General features: G+C 39.9%; 1 protein-coding gene across 3 annotated transcripts in view; it reads right to left on the reverse strand.

Annotated features, from left to right (window-relative positions):
- LOC109083865 (SLIT-ROBO Rho GTPase-activating protein 2-like) overlaps positions 1-20,314 on the reverse strand; it is a 100,261-nt gene that overhangs the window by 49,906 nt on the left and 30,041 nt on the right. The window lies entirely within an intron of this gene.

Genomic DNA, 20,314 nt, shown 5'->3' on the forward strand with positions numbered 1-20,314 from the left:
CAACAGCAGGAAGAGTGTAATCTAACCACACTCACAGGGAAACTCAAGTCAGATGTTCTGCATTTGTCTCAAGTGCTCATAAAATGTTTCCTAAGTCTGAGAAACACTGTGCTACCAATTCTCTGGCCATCCTGCTGTTCGGGAAAATCCTTTAAAACAGCCTGAGTGGAAAAAACAAACACATACACACAGTTACAGAAATCCCTGAAGAACCGAAAATAAAATGATACTTAAAAACTCTCTTTAGCTCCATATCCACCTCCACAGGCTGACTGAACTGAACTATTTTTGTTGAACACTATGAATTATTAATTAATAAAAAGTTTTTCCAAGTATAGTGTGCCTCTTAAAAACATTCAATCAGTCCTTAGGCCAGAAACATACTTGGATAGTCACAATACTGTGGATATAACAAACCTGTCTATGCCATTAAAATGGATATGAATGATTAAAAAAAATAATAATAATAATTTTAGACATTTAAGGTAGAAGCATATAAATATTAGCACATACATTCAACATAAGTACATTCTACACAAGAGGAAGCAGAGGTTTCACTTCTGCAGCTGCCACAAAAAAGCAACTCTTGCCTCAACTACTTCATTTAATTTTTTTTTTTTTTTTTTTGAAGAAAGAGCACCTATTTTTTTCTTCTGAATCAACAAACAAGGGTGACTGACCTTGATTTAAATGGCCTGTTTGAATGAGCATGAGTTGAGCATGTCATAAACATTAAGGTGACACAAAAGATTAAATGATCTTGAAGTAGTGATCCCTGCCTCCTTGAGTGTGCATTTGCTGAACTAACATTGTATAATGATCAGTCTTTGCAACACAACTGTAGGGCTGGGCGATATATCTAACGATATGATCATGCGCATCTAGTCAGTAAATCTGGTTCCTTGATTACCGCTAAATCGCCATCACCTGCTTCGCCATCACCAGCCCTACTACACGGCAGTCTTCACGTTGCAAAGCGCTGGCAAGCGCTGGCTACACAATGTGTAACACAGGTTAAATGAAGTTAATTATTTTATTTACACAATTTAGTTATATGATTTTCCCTTAATAAAAGTTGAAAAAGTGATGTGTTTTAAAAAAAAAAAAAAAAAAAATGATTTAACTCAAACAGTTGACGTTTTAAGTTATTATTATTTGATTTGTGATTGACCAATGAACGAGCTCCGTCATCACGCGCTGTTTGTGTGTGGTTGGACGCGCCTGCGTAACGAGAAGAGAGCTGAGCATAGAGGAGAGAAGACGCGAGTCGATCTCTGCGATCAAAACTAGAAGTATATAGTTGAAGAAAAGGTAGAAAACCGTTAATTTGATTAACTTCATACCGTGCAGCGTATGGAGAAGCCGAGTGAATGTTGTTGAGTCACATTTCACTCCAGGTTTATAGTGAATCGCGTGGGTATTCATCGTTCACCAACGCCATTGCTGGCCGACGCGTGCCTGTGAGACGTGCTTGGGTGAAAGTAAAAGATGCTAAATATAGAGTTCACCGGCGCCATTATTGGTCACATGCGCCTGTGTGAGGAAGACAGATAGGATTGTTCTAGAGGCCAGGTTTTTTTTTGTCCCCTTTTTTTTTTTTTTTTTTTTTTCTTCTTCTTGTATTTCTATTTTTTTTCCTTGGTTCTGGATTGTGATCTTCTGCGATATCCTGTGAAATTCACGTTTGATGGCGAGCCACCGAGCCACCGAATCTGCTACAGAGAGGAAAAGACTACAATTCATAAAGAAGAGGACAATATCCTTTCTTTCATTCTCCAGTCTTGCTTTAAGCAAGACAATTCCTATTAGAGACTATTGAATACTTTTTTTTTTTGAGATTGACAAATACAGGGATTGACAGGAAATTGATCCGTGCTTTGAAGAGCATTGAACACTCTTGGTGTATGGTTACCCGTAGCCATAAGTTGATTGAAATTGATATGTGATATTTTGAGAAAAAGTGTGTTTTAAAAGAGAAAAAAAGACACCACTCCTTTATTGAGTATTTTTGTTTATTTTATTTTATTTCTTTTTGTCATTTCATTTACCAGTCTGTACATTACTTTTCTGTTTCCTGGGGTAAAAAAAAAAAAAAAAAAAAAAGAGTGCACTCTCAAGAGGGGATTTTCATGCTTGAGATTTGTATCATTGCCTGATATTTTATTTAACCTGATTATAATTCTCACTGAAAATCTAATTACATACCAGTTTGCGTCTAACTTGTGTTGTCTGTTGTTTCTCACTACAACCTGCTACCTCCTTTACGACTCTTAAAATCTTCTGATAAATCTATTTGCACAAACAGCAATTCATTTAATTAATTAATTGTTAAATTCTTCTTTAAACACCTGTTACATAAACTTTGGCGAGCCAGCCAGGAGGTGGCGCTGTTGCTGAGAACTAACAGCTGCACATTAAACAGGAACATTTTAGGTCTTTTTTTTTTTTTTTTGCTCTCAAACAAGCACCTATAATGGAGATTATTGAAGCTGAGGGGATTATTATCCCAAACTCCGTAATAATCAGTGGTTTAAACTGACACTGAGAGTGATGAAGAATTGTTAGATGCTCTGAAACGTTACGGGTCGTTTGCTAAAACCGTGCGCATCGACGACAAAGAATCCGAGTTCTACCAAAACGTGATCATTGAGTACAACAGTAATCAAGCATTGCAAACACTTGAACAAAAATTGCCGTATACTCACCAGCTGTCAAGCGAACCCAGTGTTAAGTACCATGTGAGAGCGTTAGCCAGTGTGTTTACACAGCAACTGGGTAGTAGCATAACAAAATCCTACCTGGACCGATTAAGAGAAATAGCAAAACTGAGCGGAAACAACTTTGAGTCTATACTGAGTGAAATGCTGTCGCAAGTGAGTGCTGACCTCCCACCAGAGCCTGCTGTTTCTGGTAGTACTGGTGAAAATACCTGTGAGAAACCGTATTGGGCATCTCCGGATGGGAATTTCGATCCAATTCGTAATCCGCCAAGTCAGATAGATGACGTACCGTCCCAACCTACTCCTATCAATTTGATTGAGCCGACCCTTCGCACATCTTCCAAAATTCTCAACCCGCCTGAGGTCCAAAGACTAGTAGTTGAACATGTTGTGCGGAGCAGTGAAGTGGTTGCTCAAGGACAGATACAGCCCAGGCTTAGAGTGTTTTCAGGAAAATGCCCCAGGCCTGGAAACGAGGTAGATTACGACATTTGGCGTTTCTAGTGTTGAATTCATTTTAAAAGATCCCTCTTTGTCCGATTTGCATGCGTCTAGGCGAATACTAGACAGTCTCTTGCCACCTGCGGCGGATGTTATAAAGCATTTGAATCCCGAATCTCCTCCTTCTGCTTACCTCCAGCTGTTGGACTCCGCTTTTGGGGCTGTGGAGGACGGGGACGAATTGTTAGCGAAATTCATGAACACGTTGCAGGATGCAGGTGAAAGGCCATCTACTTATCTGTACAGGTTACAGTCAGCTTTAAGTGCAACTGTCAAAAGAGATGGTATTGTCCCAGCAGAGGCAGATAGGCATCTCCTAAAGCAGTTTTGCAGGGGCTGCTGGGACAATGACTTAATTGCAGAACTACGACTAGAGCAAAAGCGAAACAACCCTCCTTCCTTTGCACAGCTTCTCCTTATGCTTCGTACAGAGGAGGATAGACATACTGCGAAAGCAACTCGAATGAAGCAACACCTTGGGTCTTCTAAGCAGAGAGCGTTTATGCACTCTCAGAAAGCGTGGATTTCTGCTGAGTTAGAACAAGATGAAGCTCCTAGTGTGAGTCCTCTTGAAACTGAAACGCGCGAGTTAAAGAAGCAGATTGTCAAGTTGCAGAGTCAGTTAGCTAATCTTGCAGTCCGACCAAAACATCCAAAGAGAGCTCCGTCGCAAGAAGTAGTTAAAAGGCCTGCACCACCTGACCAAAGGAAGTCAGGGGCTGCTGCGAGTGTAGTTCCGGTCAATAAGAAGCCAACTGATAGACCTAGACCGTGGTACTGTTTCACATGTGGTGAGGATGGCCACATTGCATCTACCTGTAGTTCTGAGCCAAACCCGGAGCTTGTCGCTACTAAACGTAGGCTGTTAAGGGAGAAACAGTTACAGTGGGAGTCACAGAATTCCTCTACTAGCTCAGATATAAACTAGAGGCTGTTCCTGTCGCGGGACATACAGGAACTGAGCTTAAATCGAGTGGTCCCATTGTAAATCGTGTCTTCAAGAAATGCCAAAACTCCTAGGAAGCAGAGTGCAAATCTACCTAAGGGCTTAGTCGGTGCTAGATGTATTGCCGAAGTCAGCATAGCTGGTAAGAAATGTCATTGTTTACTAGACACTGGATCACAGGTCACAACTGTGCCCTAAGTCTTTTTACGAACAACACCTCTCAGAGTACCCGATTAACCCTCTTGGCGATATATTGGAGGTGGAAGGCGCAAATGGTTTTTTCTGTCCCGTACGAAGGTTACATAAAGGTAGACATAACTTTCCCTGAAGAGTTTTTGGGTGCGACTATTGAAGTGGCCACAGTAGCTTTAGTAGTTCCAGATGTAAAGTCTCACACTCAGCCTTTGGTCTTAATTGGTACAAACACTCTCGATATCCTTTATGAGCAGCAGTTACTTGCAGAATCCCCACCGCACCAGCCATCTCTATTTGGGTATAGAGTGGTTTTGAAAACCCTTGAAACAAGGCGAAAGCAGAACACGAGTGGTGTTCTGGGTCATGTGAGATTAAGAGGCAATGTACCGGAGGTCATGCCCGCTGGTCAAACTGTCGTAGTGAAAGGCTCTGTTGCGGTACCTGTTTGGATAGATAAGTGTGTAGTGGTAGAACACCCGTCTGATTCCTCCTTACCTGGTGGTGTGTTTGTGAAGCGCTGTTTACTTACCATTTCTAGTAGTCAGTCTGTCTGGTTACCTGTGGTACTAAAAAATGAAACGGAGCACGATATAGCCATTCCCCCAAAATGCATAATAGCAGAACTGCATGTGGTTGAATCCGTGCTTCCCCAGCCGAGTGTTTCGCCTGTTAGTGAGCGTTTACCTACTCAGGAGTCCAATTTCGCCTTGAATTTTGGTGAGTCCCCACTGCCACCAGAATGGCGGGAACGCATTTCAGCAAAACTCAGAGAAATGCCTGACGTTTTCAGCCAACACGATTTAGATTTTGGGCATACTCAAAAGGTGAAACATCGTATACATCTGCACGATGAAACTCCCTTTAAACATAGGGCGCGACCGATCCATCCACAAGATCTGGAAGCCGTCCGCAGACATCTGCGTGACCTTCTCGCAAGCAATGTTATTCGCGAGTCTGAATCCCCTTTTTCTTCGCCTATTGTAGTGGTGCGAAAGAAAAATGGAGATGTACGTTTGTGCATCGACTACAGGAAGTTAAATCTCCAGACCGTGAAAGACGCCTATGCATTACCCAATCTCGAGGAGACGTTTTCCGCCTTAACTGGGTCAAAATGGTTTTCTGTACTTGATCTGAAATCTGGGTATTACCAGATAGAGGTGGAAGAAGCAGACAAACCTAAAACCGCCTTTGTCTGTCCCCTGGGGTTTTGGGAGTTTAACCGAATGCCTCAGGGGGTCACTAACGCCCCAAGTACTTTTCAGAGGTTGATGGAGAAGTGTATGGAGGATATCAATCTCAGAGAAGTACTTGTCTTCCTAGACGATCTGATCATATTTTCTGAAACTTTGGAAGACCATGAAAGACGGCTGTTAAAAGTTCTTTCTCGGCTCAGAGAGTATGGGCTAAAACTTGCCCTTGAAAAGTGCAAATTTTTTCAGACGTCCGTTCGTTATTTAGGGCACATAGTATCAGAGCGTGGAGTAGAGACCGATCCAGAGAAAGTGCAAACCTTAAAAACCTGGCCGAGTCCCACAAACCTTAGAGAGTTAAGGTCGTTTTTGGGCTTTTCGGGGTATTACCGCCGATTTATTAAGGATTACTCTAGGGTCGTGAAACCACTCACCGACTTGACTGTAGGGTATCCGCCGACTAGGAAAAGTGGTAAACAGAGTGAGAGTAAGGGTCCATACCATAACCCAAAAGAGTCGTTCGGAGACCGTTGGACACCACTTTGCGAGGAAGCGTTCGGTCTGTTATTGAGAAGCTAACTACTGCGCCTGTGTTGGGCTTTGCTAACCCTAAACTTACCTACTTCCTACATACAGATGCCAGCACCAAGGGTTTAGGAGCAGCCCTGTATCAGGAACAGGAAGGGAGGATGCGAGTTATTGCATATGCAAGTAGAGGGTTGTCCCGCAGTGAGTCCAATTACCCTGCGCACAAGCTTGAGTTTCTTGCCCTTAAATGGGCAGTAACTGAAAAGTTTAGAGACTATTTGTATGGTAGCCAGTTTACCGTCATTACAGACAGCAACCCTCTAACTTATGTTTTAACCACGGCGAGACTAGATGCGACTAGCTACCGGTGGCTTGCTGCCCTTTCCACTTTTTCATTTAAATTACAGTACAGAGCAGGCAAGCTAAATGCTGATGCTGATGGTTTATCAAGGCGACCGCAGGAACAGTTGCCCGAAAATCCGGTATCTCAGAAAGAGTATGAACGAATTCAGCAGTTTATGCAGAATCATCTCACGGAAGCTGCAGATTCTTGTGACACCGCAACTGACGTAGTTCAGGCTATATGTGAGAAGCATCTGGTCAGACAGCCAACAGACGTTGGGTGTGGTGCTGCGTTTGTTGAATCTCTTGCACTTTACCCTGATGCTGTACCTGATAGTTACGAACAAGAAGGTGATTTTGAGGGGTTACCTGTTGTATCTTACCTGTCAGGGAACCTCTGTGATGAGCAAAGGGCAGATCCAGTCATTCGGGAAGTAGTATCTTTTCTTAGAGTCTGGGGAGAAGCCTCCACCAACAGTCAGGAAGGAGCTCCCAGATCTTCCTTTCTTTCTAAGAGAGTGGAACCGTCTTGAGTTAAAAGGTGGGGTGCTTTACCGGAAACGACAGGTAGAGGAATTCATTACTTACCAACTCGTGCTACCTGAGAAACTGAGGCCCTCTGTATTGACCAGTTTGCATGACAGTATGGGTCATATGGGGGTGGAGAGAACTCTAGATTTGGTAAGGTCTCGGTTCTATTGGCCGAAGATGGCTGCGGAGGTAGAACAAAAGATCAGGACATGCGGTCATTGTGTGAGGAGGAAATCATTGCCTCAAAAAGCTGCACCGTTAGTTAATATCCAAGCCACAAGACCTTTAGAGTTAGTCTGTATGGATTTTCTCTCATTAGAGCCAGACAAAAGTAACACGAGAGACATTTTGGTAATCACTGATTTCTTTACCAAATATGCTGTGGCCGTCCCCACACCCAACCAAAAGGCAAGAACAGTAGCAAAATGTCTTTGGGAGAATTTTGTTGTGCACTATGGGTTCCCCGAGCGTCTGCATAGCGACCAGGGCCCAGATTTTGAATCACGCACCATCAAGGAGCTTTGTGAAATGGCAGGTATTAAGAAAACCCGAACAACCCCTTATCATCCCAGGGGAAATCCTGTCGAACGTTTTAATAGGACATTGCTCAGTATGTTGGGTACCTTAGAAGAAAAAGACAAGGTTCGTTGGAAGGATTTCGTAAAACCCTTAGCTCATGCGTACAATTGCACGAAACATGAGGTCACTGGGTTTACTCCCTACGAATTGATGTTTGGGCGTCAACCCAGGTTACCCGTTGACCTTGCTTTTGGGTTGCCGTATCAAGATGGTCCGCGACAGTCTCATTCGGAGTATGTAAATCATCTAAAAACCAACCTGAAAGAAAGTTATTTGCTTGCGTCACGTGGTATGTCAAAAAGTGCAGTAGAAAGAAACAAAGCTAGGTTTGACAAATCCGTAACTCATTGCTCTTTGGAGATTGATGACCGAGTATTGGTGAGGAACGTTAGGTTACGCGGGAAGCACAAGTTAGCAGACAAGTGGGAGTCTGAGGTGTATGTTGTGGTGAGTCAGGCAGCTGAATTGCCAGTCTACACTGTTCGTCCAGAGAGAAAGGACGGCCCTCTGCGTACTCTTCACAGAGATCTGTTGCTCCCGTGTGGGTTTTTACCGTCTTCCGAAGTTGAACAACCCACTCTACACGAATCCATCTCAAAACCTCGAACACGACAGAATCCTAAAGTTCCGTTAATTGATGACGTTTCCGTTTCTGATTCCGAAGAAGGAACTTCATATTGCGAGTACAGTCATACTCCAAAAATAGAGACAGTACGTTTCTCTACAGTTCATGATATCGGGACGGAAGGAGAGACATTGAACGCTGATTTTGCTGATAACTCGGCTGAACAAACTTCCCCCACTGGCGTTATCCTGCAGGGCGACCAGAGTGATAATTTACTTATTGAAGCCTTACCAATCGAAAAACCTGGTGAACACTTACCTCTTAATGTTTCCGGTGACCTTGAGCAAAGTAACTTAACTGATAAGGACCAAGTTGAAGCTGTAATGGGTAATTCCGTTGATGAAGTTGAAGTGACCAGTGTTGTCGAAAGTTCAGATGTTCCTGAAAGAGCAGAACAACAATCAGAAGAAGAGAGAGACACTTTACCGAGACGTTCTGTCAGACAGAGGGAGAAACCAGAGCGACTTACTTATTTTCAGCCAGGAAACCCATTAATATATGTGGTCCAATCTTTGTTCCAAGGTCTGAATTCGGCTTTTGTTCAATCTCTTGGTGGAGATGAAAACCTGAATGTCCTTCCCTTGCTACCTAATGGTTTACACGGTGTGGTCACCAGTCAGCCGAGCAGAACATGCAAAGGGACTTGCATGAATTTAGGAGGGGAGAATGTAACACAGGTTAAATGAAGTTAATTATTTTATTTACACAATTTAGTTATATGATTTTCCCTTAATAAAAGTTGAAAAGTGATGTGTTAAAAAAAAAAATGATTTAACTCAAACAGTTGACGTTTTAAGTTATTATTATTTGATTTGTGATTGACCAATGAACGAGCTCCGTCATCACGCGCTGTGTGTGTGTGGTTGGACGCGCCTGCGTAACGAGAAGAGAGCTGAGCATAGAGGAGAGAAGACGCGAGTCGATCTCTGCGATCAAAACTAGAAGTATATAGTTGAAGAAAAGTAGAAAACCGTTAATTTGATTAATTTCATACCGTGCAGCGTATGGAGAAGCCGAGTGAATGTTGTTGAGTCACATTTCACTCCAGGCTTATAGTGAATCGCGTGGGTATTCATCTTTCACCAACGCCATTGCTGGCCGACGCGTGCCTGTGAGACGTGCTTGGGTGAAAGTAAAAGATGCTAAATATAGAGTTCACCGGCGCCATTATTGGTGGTCACATGCGCCTGTGTGAGGAAGACAGATAGGATTGTTCTAGAGGCCAGGTTTTTTTTTTTGTCCCTTTTCTTTTTTTTTTTTTTCTTTCTTCTTGTATTTCTATTTTTTTTTCCTTGGTTCTGGATTGTGATCTTCTGCGATATCCTGTGAAATTCACGTTTGATGGCGAGCCACCCGAATCTGCTACAGAGAGGAAAAGACTACAATTCATAAAGAAGAGGACAATATCCTTTCTTTCATTCTCCAGTCTTGCTTTAAGCAAGACAATTCCTATTAGAGACTATTGAATACTTTTTTTTTTTTTTTTGAGATTGACAAATACAGGGATTGACAGGAAATTGATCCGTGCTTTGAAGAGCATTGAACACTCTTGGTGTATGGTTACCCATAGCCATAAGTTGATTGAAATTGATATGTGATATTTTGAGAAAAGTGTTTTAAAAGAGAAAAAATACACCACTCCTTTATTGAGTATTTTTGTTTATTTTATTTTATTTCTTTTTGTCATTTCATTTACCAGTCTGTACATTACTTTCTGTTTCCTGGGGTAAAAAAAAAAAAAAAAAAAAAAAAGAGTGCACTCTCAAGAGGGGATTTTCATGCTTGAGATTTGTATCATTGCCTGATATTTTATTTAACCTGATTATAATTCTCACTGAAAATCTAATTACATACCAGTTTGCGTCTAACTTGTGTTGTCTGTTGTTTCTCACTACAACCTGCTACCTCCTTTACGACTCTTAAAATCTTCTGATAAATCTATTTGCACAAAAGCACGTTGCAAAGCGCTGGCTGGGACCTTCATTATAGGACAGAACCAAACGCTGGCTGGGACCTTCATTATAGGACAGAACCAAACATAGTGTTGAGTAATACCTGCTGGTCCCCAAACAACAATCATCACCGCTACCTGCTGAGATATCTGCTCAGTCAGGTTATTACACAGCCATGCATTATTGATTCTACTGCCTCGAACTAAAAGGAAGGACTGGAGTGAGCAAAACAGATTGACCAACAAGCTGGCACTGGAAAAAGGACTGAAAGATAATCTCTGAGAGACAAGCACTGCATGTTGCATGACATCAATGACAAATAAGAGAAAACACAAAAAAACAATAGGACTAAATTACAATGAAAATAGAAATAATAATAATAATAATAATAAATATATATATTTTTTGAACATCTTGAATACTTTTAATATACTTTAAGATAAAAAAGTACTTTTTATCATTTTAATAATTCATAAATATTAATTGTTTGGAGAGTCATACCACATGACATTTGTCTTGTCATAATATGTCAAATTATATCAGATATTAGGGCAATTATTTATTTATTTTTGAAAAAAATCCACAGAAAAAAAATTACGTTGTTTGGCATTATATATATTGAAGCAACAATATATACATAATGCCAAACAACGTAATTTTTTTTCTGTGGATTTTTTTCCCTAAGTTTTATATTAGGTCAGTTGTACCACACTCACCTTTTTGCCAAATATATAAAATATATAATATATCAACAACTATTTTCAATCGTAGGCCATAAAAAAAGCTAAAAATTAGTAACAGACAATTACATGCCATTAAAAACACACTTATCACAGGATAAGTGTTATTCAATTCACTACATGCATAAATTGCATTTTAATGAGTTTAAAAATACAATTATAATGTAAATCTGGACAACAGAAATGAGTGCCATGTTACAGACTCATGTATTCTGAAAAACACTACACAAATAATCTCAATTAAATTTCGAAGAACTACAGTGTAACCGCGTATCAGGGGTCTGTAATGTTGCCGTCTCTTCAAGGCCAAATCATTCCTCCTCCCCTCTTCATCCCAGCTGTCACTCTGCTCATTTCCCTGAGAGCATCTCAGCCGGCTCCCCTAAAAACCCCACCCCAAATCTGTCATATCTCATTACAAACCCTGGCTAAGGGCTCCAAACTCCAGGCTTGTCGCCAGAGCTTTAAAAGCAAGGAGATAGAAATCACCAGGAGGTAAGCGGCAAGACTGCTGTCCTCAAAAACAGAGGCCATGCTCAAAGTTTGTGAACGCTGGGGTGCCATGATGACTAAGCTGATGAGATTAGTGTTCATAGTGCCACTCTGAAACCTCACTGAGCTCGAGGACGGCATTAACAGAGAGAACAAGATGGGTTAAAGTGTCTGAAACCAACACAAACAGCTCAGGAAGCCTGTTGTTTTGAGATTAGTCATCCTCACACGGTTAGTAAGTAGATGTCTAAGGTATTCACCGGCAGGCAAACACTCTGACGCATTGAGAAAATCGTAAATTAAAGACACCTAAATACACCCCTTCTCTTGTGCTTCGCCTTTCACATCACAGCGAATAACAAATATCTCAAGTTTCAATCAAGATCTGAAAGAAAGCATATTTAATTAAGAGGTTTGTTAGCAATTTTCATTAGTGGTTGGGTTTTAGAAATTGTGATGTTATTTACTTGTGTCGTTGCTGATGTTTTTTTTTTTTGTCCATACAATGAAAGTCAATGGGGTCCTATACTTTAAATTGCATCAACAAAAATAGTTAAAATTCTTCATTCTTCAAAATATATTATTTTGTGAAACAAATAAAAAAGCAAGAAAAACATCAGAACAACAAAATGATGACAAAATCATAACATACACTTAACTACCACTTAAATACCACATTAACAAAATATCTCCAAAAAACATGCAAAAAAGCATCCAAATCATCAACTAAATGATTAAGAAATGATACGCACAGGATGTTGCAACCTCACCCAAATGTCATAGATCACTTTATTTTCATACAACTCTAAATATAGTTGCTTTAAGAATTAATACACTTAATCAACATATAAAATAGATCATTTTCAATTATTTAGATGTACAATTTCAATATAAAGTACATGAACAAGTAGCATTTTGCGTCACAGCTGGTGTGTGAGAAGACAAGGAAGATTCACGCACTTGTGCGTTTGTGAAAAAGAGCATTGTGCAACTCTGAGCTGAGCTATTGTCTTCGTAACATTTTATGGGATACAATAAAAAAAAACCAAATCTGAAAGGGACTGGTTGTTTCCAGGAGGCGGGTTTGATGGCGTACACTACTTGCGTCACCAAAGGCAGCTTGAAGGAAACCATCCATTCATCAGAGCAAACAGGAAGCAGAAGGGAGCTGACAGGAAGTCAGTTTGTGCAGCCGGCTATAGAGAGACAGAGCTCCACAATGCAAGAGGAATTGGTCTAAGACTCTTGGGAGAATGGGAAGAACAGCTGGCTGGGATGAGGCCCTGCACCTGAGCACCTGAGCTACAGTTTGAGGCCAACTGAGAGCCCGAATTACAGGGAACATTAAAGAAAAGCACTTTTAGTCACATGCGGTATGGTTCTTTGGGTCCCCACTTTGGTCTGTTCATCATTTTATGAGATATTTCAGCAGGGTGGACACTATTAGTTCCAGACATGCCAAACCTAATCCTTAAATGAAAGATGCATTTTTCATTGAATGAAGGAGGAAACAGGAAATGGGGGGGGGGGGAAGATACAGTTTCAGGAGAGGTAGAGAAAACGCTAGGAGGGAAAGAAGAACTACTGTAATTAGCCAGATTTTGCATTAAAAAAAGTTTTTTTACCCTGATGAAAACGAGTTGATGACGAGACTATAATAAGGTCATTAAACGATAAACAGACTTCTATCCGTGTTAGACAGAACTGTTAATGATGACAGCGAACAAGAGGGAAAATGTGAGCACTGTGCGGTCAGGCACTGCCGTTCTCAACGGCGTCAAAATAAAAGTCTGACGCACTGTCAAAATAAAATTCCCGCTTCGAAAACATCGGCCAAGCAGAAAAACTTATCGGCAGATGCCAATATTTAAAAAATGCCAAATATCGGCCGATATATCAGCCGTGGCGATATATTGGTCGACCCCATTCAACAAGACTCTATTATGCGAGTGTTCATGTTTGCGGTTGCCAGATATCAAGACCTCAAATCCCCCAATCAGAGCTTTTCTGTTAAACAGATATGTACGTAACTCTGCCCAGCTTTTTGCTTTATACAATCTGGCAACCATTCACATATGCTCCCCCTGCGGAGACGCCGTGATCTGAAAACACTGACATACAGTACTGTACAAGTAAGCTGGAGTTCAGCGATCTCCGTTTGAGGTATTCTGTTTAAATGAAAGTGTCATTCAGCCAGTCTGTGTTCTGTCATAAATCTCGACTGCATTATTTGTGATGGTGGTTCCGGGAAATATAACAAGACATTTGTATTACACCAGTTTTCATAAGGTAGACAGGGCGAGTACACATATCAAGTCTTTGGTGTTTATTTAGCCTCTAATTGATATCCTGCTATAAATCTGTACACTAATGTTAGATGAGGTAAAACAAGCCATGCATAAGAGTTAATATTCTATTGATTTGTGCTTATTGGTGAAAGAGCAACTTCTGATGAAATGTAAAAATACATTTACCAAATGACAACAATCATTGCAATTCAAATTTAGCAAAAGAATATATTTTACCATTATAGAGTAAAGGGGCGGTCACACTGCACTTTTCGTTCCATTGACTTCCATTCATACGCATGCGAATGCGTCAGACCGGAAACGCAAGCTCATGCGAAAAATTTCGCATCTCGCTGCGTTCCAAAGTTCAAGTTTGGTGAACTCTGACCTGCGAATTCGCATCACGTGAAGACGTGGGACCATTAGAAAATCGATACGTCACTGCGTGACCTCTGTACAGAAATTCAAAAATTAAGGAAGCGCTAATTTAATCCGTAGCGCAGTGTCCTATTTTATATAATACATCTTTAAAAGATTATTAAAAAAAAAAAACCTGCGAGTAAAACATAATAAAACGCTTTCGACGCCGTATGGTACATTTGAATGAGGACACATTTTATAATTTTTTATTGCTTAGTGTGTATGTATTTATATAAGAGAGAGAGACAGACAGAGAGTAAAACATAATAAAACGCTTTCGACGCCGTAGACACAGTACAAGCACATTAATGTTGTGATAACTGAGGAGACACCTGCTCCCGCCCATATTCGCAGCATAGAACAAAACACTTACACTTCTAAACGACTAAAATTTTACTAAAAAAAAAACAAAAATATGACGAAAATGTGTAAGTTTCCACTGACTAAAACTAGACTAAAATTCTTAGACGTTTAGTCGACTAAAATTTGACTAAAACTGAAACAGGACAACTTGATAAATAGAATAAAAACTAAAAGTTATATTTGTCACAGGACTAAGACTAAGACTAAATTGCTGCGTGCAAAAACAAAATGTATAATTGCATACTGAATTTGCCTACCCTTTAAGACCCAATGACATCAAAATTGGAGTATTTTTTAGTTGTGAAAGTGAGTTTAAAAACTTGTAATTACAGCGAAAAAATGGGAAAGTTAACTGATATGTCTTAACAGGCTGCGTGCAAAAACAAAATGTATACAAAATGACCTTTGTAGGCTGAACGAAAAACAAATGACTCTTATGAACCAGTTCTTTTAGTGAATCAAAAACATACAGTGCCAACCAGTGGCACCCAATTCCGGAAACAAAAGACTCTAACAAGCTGGTTCATTTAATGAATAGCTGAAGATGATAAATGATGATAAATTGGTTTAAATTAATCTGAAACTCTGCCCTGTATAATTTACAGGTATGGTCACATTTGCCACTGAGCTACAAGTTTTAGTGGGCAAAATCCAGTCCATGTGGAATCAGTCAGGAAATTCAAGCGAGGGTGAAAGACTTTCCAAAGAAGATTTTGCAATGGGTTCAACTGAATCTTGTGACGAAACAAAATGAATAAACAATATCAATAACCACTTCTACCTTCAAAACCCCTAATTCCAACTAAAAACAAAAAGCAGCAATGCAAAACAAAACCTACTAAATAAAATATATACTATCCCATGCCTGGTTTCTGTTTCAACATAAAACTTTGAAGAGACATAATGACATCAGTTTGAGGATGAAACAAAGTCAGGAAGAAGAATGTTGAAGGGTGAGTTGGAAAATTATTTCCACCATACTACTGACACACCAGTACCGACTACACCAATGAACATCAGAATGAAGAGATAAAAAGGGACATGCTCCCATTAGAGAGCAGCTGTCAGGACAAAATAAACATCTCCTTGGTGGAACAAAAGGAGGAGGAAGTGTGTGATGCTGTTTGTGTGTGCGTGTGTGTGTGTGTGTGTGTGTGTGTGTGTGTGCGCAAAAAATAAAATAAACGTGACTGTTTGTGTGTGCGTGTGTGTGTGTGTGTGTGTGTGTGTGTGTGACATCAGGCTCAAAAAATAAACTCAAGCTGACAGAACATTATCATAGCCTTCATTCTCTCCCCTATTTCCATAACCAAACCCGTTACTGTGGAAACCACCTCGTACATGAAGGATGAGATTGAAAATCAAAACCTCTTGAACTCCCTTGATTAATCATTTAAACATTTAAAAGGAGATAATTGCTTTATGAGGGCGAGGGGCGACCCATAATTCCTCCTCCTCGGCTAGCCTATTTCAGTGTGAATCAGGAAACAGCGTGGGTTTTCCTTCAGGAGAGACTATTGGGAAAAGGCTCCATCTACACAGCTGACGTTACTCCAAGAGAGCTGATGGGGTGGAAAAACTGTTGTCACCTACTCATCCGTACAAAACAAGGATAGTTCACACACGTACACACATTTAACAGGATTCTGTCTCTTGAAAATCCTTTAGATAAGGAATAATACAAACCAAACCAAACAAAAAAATAAGATGGTGGAAACAAAGGAAGGTACATAGACCAGTTACAAAGTAAATCCAAGAGTATCTTGTAGTTTACAGTTGGCATTTGATCTAAATCTTTATAGGTTTTGCTAAAGCTAGTACTATGATTTTTGCTCAGGCTTATAGTGAGGAGTTTGTTTGACCAGTCTTATGCTAAAATGGCAAAGAATGATCCCACCAATTTACAGCACACTAAATATCTACAGCCATTTTTATAGACCAATATCACAAAAAAGAGTCTGGGTCTTGACATGGACCAGAAAACGACCATCTAGCAACTACCCAGAATGCCCAAACAACCATCTAGAAACGGGGGTTGTCCAAACCTGCTCCTGGAGGGACACTGCCCTGCAGAGTTTATAATGCCTTTAAGTCACGTCAGGAATGTGATAAGTTTAAGTGCACATTAATGTCCCCACAAAGTCATAGCTACGATTGGGAAATGTGTGTCTTTCTTCAAACTCAGAGCTTCTGAACAGTAAATTTGTTGAAATTTATGAATAGTTTTTTCCCTGTTTACTAGCCAAGTGCCAACTACAAAATACAATAGAATTATAATGATAGAATAGCCTATATGTATTTAGTTTGCAGCACCTTCATAAATAAAAAACAATCATAAAAAAAGCAAAACACACCTGATGCACATTTGTATTCATTACTTTGTAAATGTATTTTTGGTAGAAAAGGTGTATTCCTAGATTTCTCTGATAAAAGTGATTTGAACATACCTAAAGTCGTAAGTACGACTTCACAACTTTCCAGTAAGACTTGAACACAACCTTATCTCCGGTTCTAATTAAACCCATATGAAACTGCTAATCACAGCCTCACAGAAGCAGGATTGAACACCCCTGCCCCAAAAACACTTCACTTCTTGTAATATGTTAACCTTTGCAACCAAATGAATGAATTAATGAACTGAACTTGAGAACCGTATCAACTAGGTATTTAAATATTTGGGTGAACTATCACGTTAAGCTGCCAGTTTGCATCTAAAAAGATCAGTTCACCATTTGATGGCACAGGTTCAGGGCATTCCACCAAAGCTCCAATGAAAACATCTGGGAGACGGAGGGTGGCTCTTCTTGCCCGGTAAGTTTTGTCAGGAATGGACCAAAGGAGAGTACACCCAGCAGCGTGAAATTCCTCCCATAAAGCCCAGTTCTGTACTGGAACTGTACCAGAGGGGAAGAGAGATTAACCTACTTCAAGGTTTCTAAGGCCCGCCTCAGAATCGCTCATGTTATACTTCATGGAGAGTGGAGGAGAGTGAGTGAAACAGACAAAGAAAGATGTCTAAAAAAGAAAAACAATCTCATCAACACTAGTAGATTGCATTTCCTAGTCTAGTCTTGTTTACCGAGGCCTCAGGCCAGACTTGCTCTGGGCATGAGTGGAATGGAAATTCTTTGGCTGTTAGAAAAACAAGAGTCAACCATTACTCCACTCTACAAGCCGGTGCGAAGCCAGCGACGATGCCTGCCACAAACTTTACTTTCTCAAGGTAGAAATTCCTTCAGTGTCACTAATTGGTTTTAGAAATGGGTTTAGAAAGGCTGCGTTACTTACCATCAGTGGCTGGACTACTCCAATTAGCAATTGGTACATGGTCCGGTTAACACTTTCAGAAGTCTAGTTACAAATATTGACTGCGGAAAGAGCAAATTATCGAGAAGTCACCGGGTTCATTTAACAGCTCATGTGCCCGACTGGCTCAAAGAAACTGCGTTCAGAGTTAAAACCTTTAATGACCAGAATGGAGGCTTATAAGATCAAGTTCATCCTCACGAGCACTTTGACCCATACCAGTGTTAAACTGCTTTTTACAATCACTATCACTATTTGCAAATATTGCTGTAACCAATTGGTTTTAGAAATGGTTTTAGAAAGGCTGCGTTACTTACCATCAGATCAACAGTGAAATGGTTTTAGAAAGGCTGCGTTACTTACCATCAGATCAACAGTAAAAATACAAAGCTTAAACAGCAGTTTAGTTTTTGATTAACACTGATACTAAATGGCAGTTTAGAGGTGGAGCACAATACTGCACCTTGGTTTGTTTTTGAAAGAAGTTCCATATGCTCACAAGGGCAGAAATGATCGAAAATACAGTAAAACAGTAATATTGAAAAATATTATTACAATTTAAAATAAATGTTTAAAATTTTAAATTTGACGCTCAAGAAATATTTCCCATTATTATCAATGTTAAAAACAGCTGTGCAGCTCAAATATTTTGTGCAAACTTCCACCTTTTTTCAGGATTTTTTTTTTATCAATAAAAAGTTCAAAAGAATAGCATTTATTAGAATCACTTTTTTTTTTTATATATATTTGTTTCAGTCAGGTTTGTGCTTCTTTTTCTTTTAACATTTTTTTGAATTTCTCTTGTGACAGCAACCAAACAGGCTTTGAGATCACACGGCACAGCTAGATGAGTGGCATCAACATACTGAACCACATTTTCTTACACAAGTTCTCATTAAATTTATTTTGCTATCTGTGACATCGCTGGAGGAGAAGCACAGCCAATCAGCTCAACAGATGATGAGTTGCTTAACAGAGAGAGAATGAGACGGGGGAATGCGTTTCAAAATCTGCTGTACTTTTCTCTCAGATTTGGAAAAATTTACCTACTATTTCATCAGAATATATTCTTACTTAACAGAAAAACTGAATGTGACACAATGTATCACTGCTGTCTGTGTGCTCCAGTGCATGGAAGTAATGTTCCATTTGGTAGTAAAGAAGGAAAACACTGAGATGATTCTCATGAGACCAAGACCAACAGCAAAGCATAAACAAAACAAACCACAGAAAGACATCATCTCTTTAACCTCAACCTATAAAACACGATTTTAGAGCCCTGGCCACAAATTCTGACTCATTTGCTGATCTTGTACTATATGAAACCTTAAAGGGTTTGTTCCCACGCAAAAGACACAGTTGAGGTCTAAGCGAGGGTTGAGGTCAGATGCGAGCTACCTTCAGTCAAATTATTAAAGGAAATCCTCTGTGACCTTCCATCACCCTCTGCCATGACAATAAACCATCACATTATCAGCTCCACCCCTTACTTCATACAGCCAACCAAAGAGAACACAGAATTTTCCTGATACTTAGACAGCGGTTATACCAGCGTACTACTACAAGTACTGAAAGGATGTTTGTATAGCTAAAGATAAAATAGTTTTGCTTTCATAAAACTCATCTTAATAAATGAAATAATTAAAATGTTACAAAAATAATATTGTTTTGTTTGGCATGTAGTTAGGATCAATTGTGTAATTGAAAAGCAACGAAATTCTGTAGAAAACACTGGTGTACATATATCATATTATACATCAGAAGTAGTATGAGAAGTACAGTATGTTAGTTTGCCAATCAGAACACAGCCAGTAGACTTTTACATTCAGCATGCATACAGGATTGCTTTTAAAGAGCAAACATGATGTAGCTGATCTGCTGTTGGCTGTAATAATGAGTTGACCTTCTGTCCGTTTTCAGGGCTTGTTTCCCTGGTGCCATTTCCTTACCTCACCCAGCATCACCAGCCCTCCCCAGACCCAATGCCATGAGCGGACACGGCCATCTGTGCTGCAGTCTGGTCCCCTGCTCCTCTCTCCAGTGTGCCATGTACTGCATGGCTCCTTCTACACACGGTAAACCCAACCAGCCATCTGGCAAGAAAGATACCGCGGCCAGGAATTATGGGACGGCATACTGAGGCTCCCTCAAGCTAATTTACCATGGCCAGGTTAGCACGGAAAAGGTACAGCAAGAACTAATAATAAACTAATTAAAAGCCCTAGAGAATGTATCAGACTGTACAGTAGGGATTATTGCAAAGGCAAGCAGTAATATTACTAGTCAGGAGTTACTCATAAAGAGAGCTAAGGGCTTTTCACTATTTTAACATGAATGTCTAAGACTGATCAAATGAATGATCAAATCATATTTGGTTTGTTCAGAAGAGAGAGGGAAGGAAAAAAACAATGAAATTTTGCCAGAAGAACAGGTTTGGCACTGGGATCAAATGGGGGAGGTACAGCAAACAAGCAAATAAATAAACAAACAAATATTCATTACATATTTAAATTCTGATCATCAAAAGCAGCTCATGATGACAATTAAGTTGCTGAATAAAGTTTCTTAGTATTCTAGCATCAGTCTAAAATTGACT

Source organism: Cyprinus carpio, chromosome A11, assembly GCF_018340385.1.
Source record: "Cyprinus carpio isolate SPL01 chromosome A11, ASM1834038v1, whole genome shotgun sequence".
Classification (NCBI taxonomy): Eukaryota; Metazoa; Chordata; class Actinopteri; order Cypriniformes; family Cyprinidae; genus Cyprinus; species Cyprinus carpio.